At 40.9% G+C, this 16,312-nt stretch overlaps 1 protein-coding gene and 2 pseudogenes across 1 annotated transcript in view; all 3 read left to right on the top strand.

The window, feature by feature from the left end:
• The window catches only part of C1H11orf49 (chromosome 1 C11orf49 homolog), a 270,359-nt gene that overhangs the window by 29,323 nt on the left and 224,724 nt on the right, over positions 1–16,312 (top strand). The gene's annotated exons all lie outside the window — the stretch shown is intronic.
• Positions 5,260–5,450, top strand: LOC123460139 (annotated as a pseudogene).
• On the top strand, positions 9,101–9,366 carry LOC101612463 (annotated as a pseudogene).

Raw genomic sequence — 16,312 nt, 5'->3', positions numbered from 1 at the left:
CCATATTTGTAAACAATATCCCATGGTAATTCCCTCCCACTCCCCACTTTCCCCTTTGAATCCCCATTCTCCATCATATCCCCTCCCCCTTTCAATCAGTCTTTTTTTTGGTTTTTTGAGGTAGGGTCTCAATCTAGCTTAGGCTGACCTAGAATTCACTATGTAGTCTCAGGGTAGCCTCGAACTCATGGCAATCCTCCTACCTCTGCCTCCTGAGTGCTGGGATTAAAGGTGTGCACCACCACACTTGGCTCAGTCTTTTATTTTGATGTCATGATCTTTTCTACCTATTATGATGGCCTTGTGTAGGTAGTGTCAGGTACTGCGAGGTCATGGATATTCAGACCATTTTGTGTCTGGAGGAGCACATTGTCAGGAGTACTACCCTTCCTTTGGCTCTTACATTCTTTCTGCCACCTCTTCTACAATGGACCCTGAGCCTTGGAAGGTGTGGTAGAGATATTGCAGTGCTGAGCACTCCTCTGTCACTTCTCAGCACCATGGTGTCTTCTGAGTCATCCCAAGATCACTGCCATCTGAAAAGAGAAGCTTCTGTAACCAAAAGTGAGAGTAGCATTAATAAAAGGGTATGAACATTAAGAGAGGTGCTTACTGGTATGTTTGGTGAGCATAGTACATATATTTAGCCAGACACCAGCAGACGTTATACCCCTAGAGCTCATGACTACCCCTGTTGTAGGTTTTCAGTGTCAGGGATATATTTCCTCCCATGGAGTGGGCCTCTAGTCAAATTAGAAGGCAGTTGGGGGCTGGAGAGATGGCTTAGTGGTTAAGCGCTTGCCTGTGAAGCCTAGGACCCCGGCTCGAGGCTCGGTTCCCCAGGTCCCACGTTAGCCAGATGCACAAGGGGGTGCACATGTCTGGAGTTCGTTTGCAGAGGCTGGAAGCCCTGGCGCGCCCGTTCTCTCTCTCTTCCTCTATCTGTCTTTCTCTCTGTGTCTGTCGCTCTCAAATAAAATATAATAAAAATAATTAAAAATAAAAAGAAGGCAGTTGGTTTCTCCCACAACAGACATGCCACTATTGCACCCATTGGCTCATTTGGCCTGGCTGGCCAAATATAAGGCTTGCAGAGTCCACTGTTGAGTATCTTCACTGGTGAATTCTCTCTCTCCCATTGAACTGCATGTAGTGTGGCTTTTTAAATTTTTTTAAAATTTAATTTAATTTATTTATTTGAGAGAGAGAGAAAGAGCCAGACAGAGGGAGAGAGAATGGGCACGCCAGGGTCACCAGCCACTGCAGAAAAACTCCAGATGCATGTGCTCCCTTGTGCATTTCACTTATGTGGGTCCTGGAGAGTCAAACTGGGATCCTTCAGCTTTGCAGGCAAATACCTTAACCACTAAGCAATCTCTCCAGCTTTTTTTTTTTTTTAAAGAAAATCTTTCTAAACTTCACCTTCTATGGTCTGAATTTCATCTGTTGCAATTTATGAGACCAAAACCTGAGGCCCCTGACTCAGTGGAAGTTTTGTGTGGTGGTGAGAATGTGGCACCCTAACTCCTGAGTTACAGCCCAACCAAGAGCTGAGAAAAGCTCTATCACTCTCAAAGACACCCTCAATCCCTATCACTAAGTTTCAATCAAAATAAGAAAGGGGTTAGGCTGGATGTATAGTTCAGTGATAGTATGTCTGCCTAAAATACACAAGGCTCTGGGTCTGATCCTCATTACGTTCAAGAAAAAGTAAAAAAAAGAATGAATGAGTGAATGAAAGTAAGAAAGAAACAAAGAAAGAAAGAAAGGGAGAAAGGAAGAAAGATAGATGTATAGAATAGAGAGGAGTTTGCCACCATATAGGGTTGTTTGTTTTTCCAGGTAGGGTCTCACTGTAGCCCAGGTTGACTTGCAGTCTCAGGGTGGCCTTGAACTCACAATCATTCACCTACCTCTGCCTTCTGAATGCTGGGATTAAAGGTGTGTGCCACCATGCCCAGCTTGTCCTGTGTTTTTTTTTTTGTTGTTGTTTTTGTTTTTTTAAGTCCCCCATATAGTTTTGAGCTTTGGCTTGCCATTATTATCTTTGTGACCTTTGGTAAGTTATATAACCTCCTTAAGCCTCAATTTCCTCAGCTGTAAAATGGGCTAAGTGTCTGCACACTGTGGTTGTGAGGATTAAATGAAACCACGTAGGCTGAGCACACAGTGCATTGTTTTGACACGAAGTACCCTACCCTTTCCCCCGTATTATCTGTGTTTATTTTAAGGCCCTTACTGTATATTTTCCTTTGAAGGACTGATCCTCTCAAATCCATCTTCAGAGAACTACTCAGTGATGCTCACACTCAAGAAGACCACATCTCATTAAGTGGCTTGTTAGAGGCTCTTTCCCATGCAGATTTGCAAACCGAGTGTATAAAAATCACACGTTGCACTTGTTGCCTGGCAGCACGTGTCCCTGAGTGGTAGTACATGGTTTGCATTGTAATGTTATCAGTGCCTGGGCCAGCTGGCTGGGCATGTACTGCCACTTGGGTTTGAGACTCCATTCCTCAACAAAGCAGCAGCCAGCACTAGGGTTAACAGAAAATGACAAACCAGGCATGGATGAGGGAGGCGCCAGCAGAGCAGCGGGATGTCCTTTGATTTGCTTTTGTTGCTTGCATGTCTTTCTTCTGATGTGTGTGAAATGTTCAGAATGACAAAGTTTTTAAAAGACCTGCTGACTCCGCCTGGAAAATGTGAAAAACCTTCCATTTAGAGACCTATTATGTCCAGCTAGCCTGCATTTTCTATATCTTTTTCTTCATTTTTTATTAATGCAAACATTTGCATGAAGACAGAACCTTTGTTTCTTAAAGAGTTCATCTGCTCCTGCTGCTTACTGGCCCTGCCATGCAAGAGCACAACAGAACCTTTGTTATGCTTTCAGCAAAGCTGTTTATGAACGGTGGCTTACTGAGGACTGCTTCCTGTGCTGTGTGCTTCCATTTTGAAAAAGAAATAGTTCTTAGGAGTGAAAAGAATTTGGACTTTCTTTTATTCAAGTCCTGGATGTTGAAATGACAAGTAGTCCTCAAATTTGTGCGGAACTGGTAATTGCATCAATGCATTTTTTTTTCACTTTACCTTGAACATAATGAGGCTCTTAGTAACAATAGAAGGAACAAGTGCCTTCTCATTGGAATAGAGAGGGGACAGGAAAAAGGCAACAGAAAGAGTGGTTGAGAACAGGACAAAAGTGCCTTCTTGCAAGAACCCTAATATAGTAGAAAGTGTTTTGGTACTTGGTGTTTCCCACCTGGGAGGCACAGGCTTGCAGTGGCTATGCAGAATAAAGACTAGCACTACAGTTTGCAAATAGTGGATGCAGCTATGTACTCAGTCATTCAGTAAATACTTGAATGACTATGATGTGGAAGATACTGAATGGTTCTAAGTGCTATTGGGAATAAAAGCTCAATGAGTCATGGTACCTGTTTGTGTTTAAGAACAAGATGTCTAACAAGAAGGTGGCATATGAATCACAGAAGTAAGTCTATGTCAAGGAGAAAATACCATAGAAATATTTAAAAGAGGTGTTTAGAGAGTTCAGAAAAAGAAAAGATTGCTCCTAGTTGGAAGAGAACCAGGGAACACTTCAAAGGAGATTATGGTACTTGAACTGGGCCTGGCAGGAAAGGATTGGTCATTAATAGTATTGAATAAAAAATTATTGGTAAGGGGGCTGTAAAGATGGTTTAGCAGTTAAGGTGCTTGGCTGCAAAGCCTAAGGACCCAGGTTTGATTCCCTAATACCCACATAAGCCTGATGCACAAGGTGGTGCATGTGTCTGGAGTTCATTTGCAATAGCTGGGGGCTCCCTCTATCTGTCCATGTCTCTGTCTCGCTCTCTTTTTCTGAAGTAAGCAAGTAATCCAAAGTGTGTGTGTGTGTGTGTGTGTGTGTGTGTGTGTGTGTTTCGAGATAGGGTCTTACTCATAAATTGCTTAACTTTTTTTTTTTTTTGTTGGTAGAGTCTTACTCTAGCCCAGGCTGACTAAGAACTTGCTGTGTAGTTCCAGCTGTCCTGGAACTCACAGTGCTCCTCCTACCTCTGCCTCCTGAGGCCTGGGACTAAAGGCACGGGCCACCATACCTGGCCTAAATTGCCACAACTTTTGATGACTATGTAGCACAATTAATTTTCAGCCTGCAACTTTACTCTTTCCTTACCTGATCTAGCACTGTAAGTGGCACATGATTGTTGATTTACAGGTTTTATTTTTAAACATATGGTTCTTTCTGGAAAACAGCTTTGTGAATTTATGGAGCTGTTTTGATTATTGCATTGCTCAATGACTATTTTTACAAAGTTATTGTCATGACAATTATTCTTGGGTTTTTCATATGTCCCTTAGATTGTAACTGTGGGAAACATAAGTGCTACTTCAGATTTCTCTGGTATTCAGGCAGTACATTTTGTTATGATCAGCTAGCTAAGTGCTCTAAATTTGAATCTTTGAAATCTTCCCTATAGTTCAGGCGCTTGAGACTGTAGGACTCCAACATGCTGGTTCTGCATGCTAAAATTGAGTCTGGTGGGCTGGAGAGATGGCTTAGTGGTTAAGGTCCTTGCTTGCAAAGCCAAAGGACCCAGGCTTAATTCCCTAGTACCCACATAAAGCCAGATGCACAAGGTGGCACATGCATCTGAGTTCCTTTGCATTGGCTAGAGGCCCTGGCATGCCCATTTTCTCTCCCTCTCTCTCTCTTGGCTTCTCAAAAAATTTAAAAAAAAAATAAGTTGAGTCTGGAAATACTGATGCAATAGAATGTAAATCCTTAGTCTTAAATTATATTCTAAAACTATAAAAACAAAACAAAAAGCAAACCAGCTTTAAGGAAGGAGAAGAGAAGGAAGGATTAGTGGTTGACTAGACACAGTTTGAATGTCAGGGCTTTCCCTCTCTGCCTGCACAGCTATTAACTTGTACAATATCTCTTTTAGCTGAGTGAAGTAGACTTTGGTTTTTATTTTCTACTTTACATAGAGATCTTTAGTCACCTCTTGTGTTCTGGTTGTCACAGGTGATGTTAACATACATGCGATGCTTTTTTTTCTTCTGGCAAGTCTTTCTGTAACTGTGTGTGTGTATGACTAGCAGCATAGCATACCTTTGGAGGTTTGGATACTCAGAAGTAATGGCTTAGTGTGTTTTATAATTAACTGTTAATATAAAAGATCTTTTCGGTTCAAGGGCTCCACTGCGGGCCCAGAAGGGTGATGTGGCTGGGGCTCAGTCGGCCTCACTATGTCTGCCATTTTCAATTTTCAGAGTCTGTTGATCGTCATTTTGCTGCTTATATCTGATCCTTGGCACCCAGCATCCTGGACAGAAATCAAACTGGGTTGTTGGGAATATTTTGGAAATGTGCCAGAATTGGTGAACGAAAAAGTCCTTATGTCATAGTGATGGCCTTCAGCATCCTTTTCATTCAGTAACCTGGAAAAAGTGTCACTTGAATTTTCATCAGATTTCACTATAAACAAGGACTTGCCTTCAGAAATAGTGGGAAGAATGGTTAAGCCGTTTATCTCTGCACAGTGGATGAGATACTTTTCCGGATGCTGTTCTCTGTTTTTGTTATTGGACCAATGATCGGTATAAATAATTAAGATGCAACCATTTAATACAGAGTTTAAGAGCCTGTAATAATTAACTTCAGTACTGTTACTCAGTATGACATTCTGCAAGTGTTCTTCTGTTTTGAAGTACGGTAGCTTAAAGGCACATAGTAGAAACAAAATTGGTAAGTTATTCCCATTCCTTCCATTGGACTTGGAAATGATACATCCCTCCGGAATGGCTAGACTTTTCATGGAGAAAAATTATTTTTCTTGTTGTGGATTGCATTTGTATTATTAATATTGCTTTTCACCTGACCACACTTTGATCCATAACCAACATACCTCTACTCTTAGGAAATTCTGCAATTTATTTCCAGTATTTAAAATGTTTAAAATAGGGTTGGAGAGATGGCTTAGCAGTTAAGCACTTGCCTGTGAAGCCCAAGGACCCCGGTTCAAGGCTCGATTCCCCAGGACCCATGTTAGCCAGATGGACAGTGTGCGCACGCATCTGGAGTTCTTGTGCAGTTGCTGGAGGCCCTGGCGTGCTCATTCTCTCTCTCTCTCTCTGCCTGCTGCTCTTAAGTAAATAAATAAAAATATTTTTTAAAAAATAAAATGTTTGGGCTGGAGAGATGGCTAAGCCTAAGGACCCCGGTTCGAGGCTCGGTTCCCCAGGTCCCACGTTAGCCAGATGCACAAGGGGGCACATGCATCTAGAGTTCGTTTGCAGAGGCTGGAAGCCCTGGCACGCCCATTCTCTCTCTCTCCCTCTATCTGTCTTTCTCTCTGTGTCTGTCGCTCTCAAATAAATAAATAAAAATTAAAAAAAATAAAGTTTAAGATAAACCAGGCATGGTAGCATATGCCTTTAATCCCAATGTTTAGGAGGCTGAGGTGGTAGGATCAGCATGAATTTGAGGCCAGCCTAGATCTACAGAATGGATTCTAGGTCATTGTTGCAGTCCGGTTTGCATTGCTGGTAGAAATCACCCAACCAAGAGCAGCTTCTGGGAAAAAGAGATTTATTTTGGCTTACAGGCTCAAGGGGAAGCTCCGCGATGGTAATGGAAAATGATGGCATGAGCAGAGGGTAGACATCACCACCTGGTCAACATAAGGTGGACCACAGCAACAGGAGGGTGTGCCAAACACTGGCATGAGGAAACTGGCTATAAAGCCCTTAAGCCTGCTCCCAACAATACACTCCCTCCAGGAGGCATTACTTCCCAAATTTCCATCAGCTGGGGAGCTAGCATTCACAACACCTAAGTTTATGGGGGACACCTGAATCAAACCACCACAGTCATCCTGGGCTAGAGTGAGACCCTATCTCAAAAAAACAAAAACAAAAAAAACATTTAAAACAAGCCTATGTAGTCCTTAAGCACTAATATAAGCACTAATATAAATGAGATGGCTTACAAGGAGAACTGAGAAAATGTTCAAACTTAACAAATGAGTGAGACCTCTGGTCAAGTGTGGACACATGATTTAAGTGTGACCAGATACCTGTCATTCTCTGAAAAAGACAATATTCTTAAAATGAAAAAAGCAAAATTGAACAATTGTAGAATGATGGTCCTAAATATGTCTTTCTTTCTTATAATGCCATGTCTTCTAAGTAGAACATTTTTTGTAACTGCCCCAGTGAACTGTATTTTTTTTCTTTAATATAGCACTTTAAGTCTAGTTTATGTTCAATCAGTTTGAACTGGAATCTCTTGTATAACTTTGTAGGTAACAGACAGATCTCTAATTTACTTAATCTGTGCATTATGGTCCAAGTATCTGAGCTTTGATATTGAAGGAAGAGTTTTAGAATTTTTTTTTTTTTTGTTGTTGTTTTTGAGGTAAGGTTTCACTCTAGCTCAGGCTCTTCTGGAATTCACTATGTAGTCTCAGGGTAGCCTTAAACTCACAGTGATCCTCCTACCTCTGCCTCCCAAGTGCTGGTATTAAAGGCATGCTCCACCACACCTGGCAGTTTTAGAAATTTTTAATGTAGGGAAGAAAAATTTCAGGAATGTAACTTGCAAGGCCTTTGTAAATTTGTGGCTAACATCTCTTAAGAGTCAATGAAATTTCACTTGCTATTAGAATTTAAGTCTCAGTTTAAAATTACTTATGGTTGGGGCTAGAGAGATGGCTTAGCGGTTAAGTGCTTGCCTGTGAAGCCTAAGGACCCTGTTTCGAGGGTCGACTCCCCAGGACCCACGTTAAGCAGATGCAGAAGGTGGTGCACGCATCAGGAGTTCATTTGCAGTGGCTGGAGGCCCTGGTGTGCCCATTCTCTTTCTTTCTCTATCTGCCTCTTTCTCAAATCAATAAATAAAATTACTTATGATCAATAGTATTTATTAAATAATCTTTATGGATATCAAATTCCCTATAAAAGTAGAGGAAAAACGTTTTAATAAAAATGGGGGGCTGGAGAGATGGCTTAGCAGTTAAGCGCTTGCCTGTGAAGCCTAAGGACCCCAGTTCGAGGCTCGGTTCCCCAGGTCCCACGTTAGCCAGATGCACAAGGGGGCGCACGTGTCTGGAGTTCGTTTGCAGAGGCTGGAAGCCCTGGCGCGCCCATTCTCTCTCTCTCCCTCTATCTGTCTTTCTCTCTGTGTCTGTCGCTCTCAAATAAATAAATGAAAAATTAAAAAAAAAAATGGGGCTGATGGCTCTGTGGTTAAGAGTGCATCCACCTATGCATGAGGACCTAGGAGTGCCTAGGACAACTTGAATTCGTCTCCCCAGAACCCACATAAACTGAATGTGGCCATGCACATCTGTAACCCTAATCCGCAGTGGGGTGGAAACTGGGCTCACTGACCAAAAACCACAGCTTCAGGTTGAGGGAGCAATCCCATCTCCAGAAAGTCATGGATGAGCAGTAGAGAATGGCACTCAAAGTTCTCTGGCCTCTGCATGCACACACACCAGTATATACATATATCCACTCAAAGAATAAATTTGAGGCAGTCTTGCTGTATAGCCCAAACTGCCACCACAGACAGCCAAGATATTTGTAATGACTTTCAATGAAGTCTCTAGGAAAACTTAACTTGTGTTTCGTTTTGTTTCCAAAGAACTGTAGGATTTAGACGTATTCCTTTATTTTTATTTTTATTTATTTGCAATCAGAGAGAGAGAGAGAGAGAGAAAGTGAGCTAGAAGGGGAGGGCACGCCACTGCAAATGAACTCCAGATGCATGTGCCCCTTGTGCATCTGGCTTACGTGGGTCCTGGGGAATCAAACCTGGGTCCTTTGACTTTGCAGGCAAATCCCTTAACCTCTAAGTCATTTCTCCAGCCCCATGGATGTATTCCTTTTAATATTCAGCATGTCTGTAGCTGGAGGGGCAGACTTGGAACTACAGAGACTTGTTGCTGGTAGGAATTACTGGAGTTGCAGATTTGTCACTGACTAGAGCTGATGGACTTGGTGCTCTAGAGTTTGGTGTTTGCCCTGTTTAAATCTTGTATTGGGCTTCTGCCCGAGTGCGCTGTGGTGGCTGTGCGGTGTTGCGATGGAGCAGGCGTCTGAGTGCCATGAGCCGGTGCTGGATGCTAAGTCCCAGGTCACCAGCCATCTTGTAGATTTTCAGTGGAAGTTGGGTATGGCTGTGAGCTCGGACAGTTGCAGATCACTGAAGTATCCTTATGTGGCTGTGATGCTCAAAGTGGGAGATCAGTCTGGTCAAATAACAACAAATTCATTGAAATGACAATTCCACAATTTCAGAATTTCTATAGACAGTTCAAGAAAATAGCTGCTGTGATGGAAACTGTGTGATAACTGATTATTTGGTCGATATTTTGCTATCATCATTATAAAATAATAGATGCCACCTTCTGCAAAAGAATGGATCATATGATATTTATTGAATAAAAGTGTACTTTGATTTTTCTGGTCTTTTAAATAATAAAATGAGGGCTGGAGAGATGGCTTACCGGTTAAGCGCTTGCCTGTGAAGCCTAAGGACCCCAGTTCGAGGCTCGGTTCCCCAGGTCCCACGTTAGCCAGATGCACAAGGGGGCGCACGCGTCTGGAGTTTGTTTGCAGAGGCAGAAAGCCCTGGCACGCCCATTCTCTCTCTCTCCCTCTATCTGTCTTTCTCTCTGTGTCTGTCGCTCTCAAATAAATAAATAAAAAATTAAAAAAAAATAAATAATAAAATGAGGTAAATGGCAAAAAAAAAAAAAAATCTTGGTTGAATATTTCTTTGCTATGCCCAATGCCATGTTTTTAAATTTTTAATTTTTTTTTTATTTTTTAGTTTTCGAGGTTGGGTTTTGCTCTAGTTTAGGCTGACCTGGAATTCACTATGTAGTCTCAGAGTCAATGCCATTTTTGCAGTATGTATGTTTATGCTGTGTCATTGTGAGGTTTTGGAGGGGGGAGTTTTTGGTATTATGACTCAGTTAAAAGACCTTGGCATATTGGATGTTTAAATATCATTTGGATTCGTAAAAACTATGGAGACTTTTAAAGTTAGATGAATGCATTGCCCTTTATATCATGTATGGTTATCAGTTTATGGGGGCCAGAGGTGAAATATGGTGGTTTGATTCAGGTGTCTCCCATAAACTTAGGTGTTCTGAATTCTAGGTTCCCAGCTGATGGAGACTTGGGAATTAACACCTCCTGGAGGCAGTATTTTATTCGGGCAGGCTTATTAGTGTTATAGCCAGTTTCCCCTTGCCAGTATTTGACACACTCTGCTGTTGCTATTCTCTACCCAGTGTTGGCCAGGAAGTGATGTCCACCCTCTGCTCATACCATCATTTTTCCCCTGCCATTATGAAGCTTCCCCTTGAGTCTGTAAACCAAAATACCCCCCCTCCCCCAACTGCTTTTGGTCAGGAGATTTCTGCCAGTAATGCAAACCTGACTGCAACAGCGTGGCCTCGAACTCTTGGCGATCCTCCTACTTCTGCTTCCCGAGTGGTGAGATTAAATGTGTGTGCCACCACACCCAGCTTTAATATAACTTTTTAAGGGTGTCAGTTTTGTGCAGTGCAGACCAAAGGCCTGGGTTCAGAGTTTGTCTTCAATTTACTACCCCTTTAACCTTTTCCATTACATTTTGGAACCTTCCTTTTTCTTGTCTATAAAAGGGGAATATGATAAAGTCCCCAACTCATCAGACTGTTAGGAGGAAGAAATGAATTAACACTCATAAAAGGCTCAAATGAGCATCTTATACATGAAACTTAATAAATGTTGATTGCCATTATTATACTTATAGGGTCAAGTACCATTAAGTAAACCTTGTAATAAGCAAGAACAAGCATGGGAAGCAAAGGCAAAGGAATGGCAACTTTGAAGTCAGCCTGGGGTACTTCAAGCATTCCAAGCTAGTTTGGGCAATATACACAGAAACCCCATCCTAAACAATCACCACACTCTCAAAGAAGAACTATAATTTATGTTAAGAATGTATCATGTAGGGACTGGAGAGATGGCTTACTGGTTAAGGCACATGCCTACAAAACCTAAGGACCCAGGTTCAATTCTCCACGTCCCATGTAAGCCAGATGCACATGATGGTGCATGTGTCTGGAGTTTGTTTGCAGTGGCTAGAGGCCCTGAGATGCCTATTCTCACTCTCCCTCTGTCTCTCTCTCCCTTTCTTTCTGTCTCTAATAAAATAAATTTTAAAAGTACTTAAAAATGTGTCATTTATATCAAGCATGTTTCTCAGAATATTAATCTGCAAAATAGATTTATTTATAACTTTTTTTGAGGTCCAAAGTTAAATTTCATACATGGCTATTTTATACTCAAGGGTGTTCAATATTTTTTAGAGAAATCTTGATTTTTTGTTGCTATTTTAAATTTTAAAAAATATTTATTTATTTATTTATTTGAGAGATAGTGAAAGAGGCACAGAGACAGAGAGAGAGAGAGAGAGGAGAGAGAGGGAGAATGGGCGCACTAGAGCCTCTAGTCACTGCAAACAAACTTCAGATGCATATGCCACCTCGTGTGTCTGGCTTTTTGTAGGCACTATGAGATCAAATCTGGGTCCTTTGGCTTTGCAGGCAAGCACCTTAATGGCTAAGTTATCTTTCCAGCTGTACTTTATTATTTTTGTTTGTTTGTTTTTTGAGGTGGAGTCTTGCCCTAGCCCAGGCTGACCTGAAATCCACTATGTAGTCTCAGGGTGCCCTCAGACTCATGACAGTCCTCCTACCTCTGCCTCCCAAATGCTGGGATTAAAGGCATGTGCTACCATGCCCTGCTCAAGAATACACTTTTTTTCTCAATTTTTATTAACATTTTCCATGATTATAAAAAAAATCCCATGGTAATTCCCTCCCTCCTCCAACTTTCCCCTTTGAAATTCCATTCTCCATCATATCCCCTCCCCATCTTTTTCTCCTCTTATGATGGTCTTGTGTAGGCAGTGACAGGCACTATGAGGTCATGGATATCCAAGGCATTTTATATCTGGAGGGAGCACGTTGTAAGGAGTCCTACCCTTCCTTTGGCTTCCTTTGACATTCTTTCCGCCACCTCTTCCGCTTTAGACCCTGAGCCTTGGAAGGTGTGATCGAGATGTTACTCAGTATTCCAGTCACTTCTTTCCAGCACTGTGATACCTTCTGAGTTGTCCCAAGGTCACTGCCATCTGAAAAGAGAAGATTCTCTACCCAAAGTGAGAGTAGCATTAATATAAGGGTGTAAATATTAAGAGAAGTGCTTACTGGGCAGTTTGATAAGCATAGTACACGCATTTTTCCAGACATCAGCAGATGTTACACCCCTAGGACTCATGATAACCCCTGTTTTATGTTTTCAGTATCAGGGATGTATTCCCTCCCATGGAGTGGGCCTCCAGTCCAATTAGAGGGCAGTTGGTTTCCACCATGACAGACATGCCACTATTGTACCCACTGGCTCATTTGGCCTGGCTGGCCAAATATAAGGCTTGCAGTGTCCACTGTTGAGTATCTTCATTGTTGATTTCTCTCTCTCCCATTGAATGCAGAATGGCTTCTTCCAGCTTTCTGTCAGATGGTCTATATAGAGGAGGTTATCAGCTCAGTTCCAGCAAGATTTCTTAGTGGCCTTGCAGCCCAAAAGAAGACATTTCTGTTGCTGTTGTTGTTTTTGCTTTTTGAGGTAGGGTCTCACTCTAGCCCAGGCTGACCTGAAATTTACTAAGGAGTCTCAGGGTGCCTTGAACTCATGGAAATCCTCCTACCTCTGCCTCCTGAGTGCTGGAATTAAAGGCGTGCGCCACCATGCCCGGCTAAGAATACATTTTTGAATGGAGTACAAAGCACACATAAAAACTCAATGTAAATACTCTTGGCTATCTAAATAAGTATGGAAAACTTCTATACAATGAAAGATACCACAAATTATGTCAAGGCATATATACATATATGAAACATATATGTACACACACATATATATGACATAGAATTTGAAAATTTTACAAATCAAGAAGATGAAAATAGAAAATCAGAGAGGAAAATCAGCAACTATGGCAACAGGTTAGGTTATTATCAGAGGAAGAAATAGGAAAATATACATAACATTATTTCACATCAAGAAAACCAAAAGCTATTTTATAACTATTAAATTGGCAAAATTACTGCTTTAGGTCAAGGATAGTGAAAAGAAATACGTTATGGCTGAGAGAAATGTAAATTGCAATAGTCACTTTTTTTTTTTTTTGAGACAGGATCTTATGTAGCCCATGCTAGCCTTGAACTTCTGATCTTCCTATCTACTCCCTAAATACTGGGGTAGCAGACATGTACCACAACATTTGGAATAGCCACTTTGTAAAAGTAGTTTGTTTATACCTCTAAATGTTAAGCTGTGTTTATCCTATGAAATGCCAATTCCATTTGAGGTGGCTATCTTAGGAAGAACTCATTCACATATGCATGGGAGAACATGTAGAAACCTGTTCAGCAGGACCAGGGCTATATAGTTCAGTGGTATAGTTGTGCCCAGCATGTGCAAGGTACTGTATTCAATACCTACCACTGATAAAAAAAAAAAAAAAAAAAAAGAACATTCAAACCAGAACAATTTTAGTATTAGAGTCAGTAACATGAAAACAGGAGCTGAGGAGGTGGCTCAGTGGGTAAAGTGCTTATATATGAGCATGTGAAGCTCAAGGTCAAATACCAGCACCCACAGAAAATATCAGGTGTGGTGAAGCATACCTCTAATCCCAGCACCTGGGAGGTAAAGTTAGGGGAACCCTCTAGCTTGCTGTTTAGTTTAGCCAAATCAGTGACTCTTGAGCTCAGTGAGAAACCCTGTCTTAAAAAATAAGGTGGAAAGCCGGGTGTGGTGGTGCATGCCTTTAATCCCAGCACTCAGGAGGCAGAGGTAGAAGGATCTCTGTGAGTTTGAGGCCACTCTGAGACTACAGAGTGAATTCCAGGATAGCCTGAACTAGAGTGAGACCCTACCTCAAAAAACCAAAAAAAAAAAAAAGGTGGAAAGTAATTGAGAAAGACATATAACATTGACCTATGGCTACTACTACTACACACACATGTGCGCACACACACACAAGCACCCACACGCATATGCATACCATGCACACATATGTACATGCAAAAAAATACCCATGAATAGAAATTAAGCATCAGTGAGAAAACATCTACTTTCAGAAAATATCAAAGGACAAGTTGATTACACATTGTTTTATAAAAGCTGTTCAGACATTGTTGAATTAAAAAAAAAAGGAAAATATATTGAAGGTCATATCATTTACTTAAAAATAAGTAAGCTCGCCGGGTGTGGTGGCACATACCTTTGATCCCAGCACTTGGGAGGCAGAAGTAGGAGGATCATGGAGAGTTTGAGGCTAGCCTGAGAATACATAGTGAATTCCAGGGCAGCCTGAGCAAGACCCTACCTCGAAAAACCAAAAATAAAATAAAATAAAAAGAAAGTGTAGTTTCAAACAAAGATAATCTTTACCCTTTATCTATCTAGGGGAACTGGGATTGGTGTTTAGTCTTTTCTGTATCATTTGAATCTTTAAACATAGTTAGAATGCATAATTCTATTATCTAGAAATAAATTCTAATATATAGAAATAAACAGTTACAAAAACTAAAATATTTTGCAAATACCTTGTGTTGATATAAACTATTTTTCAGGTGTTATCAGAGAAAAGCCAGAAATAATACATTCAAGAAGAGATACAGTGTAGATTTTGAATTTGTTTTGTTTTGTTTTTCTTTCTTACCTTCCAACCCTACCTCCCACTTGTTATTGTGACAGGGCTTTGCTATGTATCTCTGTCTTGCCTGCCACTGAATACGTGGCTCTGATTAGTCTTGAACTCACAGCAGTCCTCTTAGCTCAGCCTCCTGAGTGCTGGAATTACAGTCCTATAATCCCAATTCATTTTTGATTTTGAGAGGTAGTGAGGTTTAGTTGAAGGACATTAGCTTTGGAGTTAAATCCTAACCTTTGTAGTCTTCAAAAAAGAGTTTGGTGTGGTGGCTTTTAATCCCAGCCTTTGGGAGATTAGGGTAGGAGGATCATGGTGAGTTCAAGGCCACGCTGAGATTACAGGGTGAATACCGGGTTGGCCTGGGCTAGAGTGATACTCTACCTTGAAAAACCAAAAAAAAAAAAAAAAAAAAAAAGCTATTACCAAGTTCACTGGGTTGTATGCAAATTCAATGTGGTAGTTTTTCTCATTTCCTCATCCTCTTTGGTCAAGGGCAATTAGTCTAACGTGGTCCAAGATCAAAGATGTCTTGTAGATAATAAAGTGTTTCACCAAAACATGTGGTTTCCCAGGACCAGGCTATACCAAGAAAGGTGGAGGATTTCAATAATAGATTGTAGAAGTCTACTAACCTATTAAACTATGGAGCTATTTATATGTACCTCACAAGATCATATACTGTATTATGTTAGTAATTTATAAATGATATTGAACTTGAAACTTATAAGCAGTTTACATGACAGGTTGCTGGTTAAACAGGCTTACTTTCCTTATCTTAGAGAATCATTTTAAAATATATTTTATTTTTTTTATTTATTAATTTGACAAAGAGGGGGGGAGAGAGAGAGAGAATGGGTGTGCCAGGGCCTCCAGCCACTGCAAATGAACTCCAGGTGTATGTGCCCCTTGTGCATCTGGCTAACGTGGGTCCTAGGGAATTGAACCTAGGTCCTTTGGCTTTGCAGGCAAATGCTTTAATCACTAAGCCATCCCTCCAGGCCTTAGAGAACCATTTTAACTTGGTTCAACAAATGTTTATTTGTGCTAGTCAGCATCTAATTCTCAAGAGGACTCACAGACCAAAGAGTATCTCAAAAGGACTGTGGTAAGAAGGAAAAATCAGTTTTGAAGTTGAGTATATATACACCCTTTTCTTTTTCTTTTTTCTTTCTTTTAAATGTGTGGCCCAGGCTGGCCTTAAACTGATCTTCGTGTCTCTGTCTCTTCAGCAATTTCCTACCAGCATGCACCACCACAACCAGCCCTCTGCTTTTTCTACACTGTATTCCTTTGTGCTTATTGATGTCACATGTTGTAACTCATGAATACTTTTCCAGTGAGACTTGTTTATTCAAGTATTGAAACTATCTTAAATAATAATTAAATAGTAAAAATGGAGTTAGCTGCTAATGTTGTAGGTGGAAATTCTGGACCCCTCAAGCAAGAATTTTCAAGTGGGGTCTCTTATCATTTAATTGCGAAACAAAGAGCTAACTCTTTGATGGTATTTATGCTTGG

This window comes from Jaculus jaculus, chromosome 1 (assembly GCF_020740685.1).
Source record: "Jaculus jaculus isolate mJacJac1 chromosome 1, mJacJac1.mat.Y.cur, whole genome shotgun sequence".
Taxonomy (NCBI): Eukaryota; Metazoa; Chordata; class Mammalia; order Rodentia; family Dipodidae; genus Jaculus; species Jaculus jaculus.
This window is presented reverse-complemented; position numbering and strand designations above follow the sequence as displayed.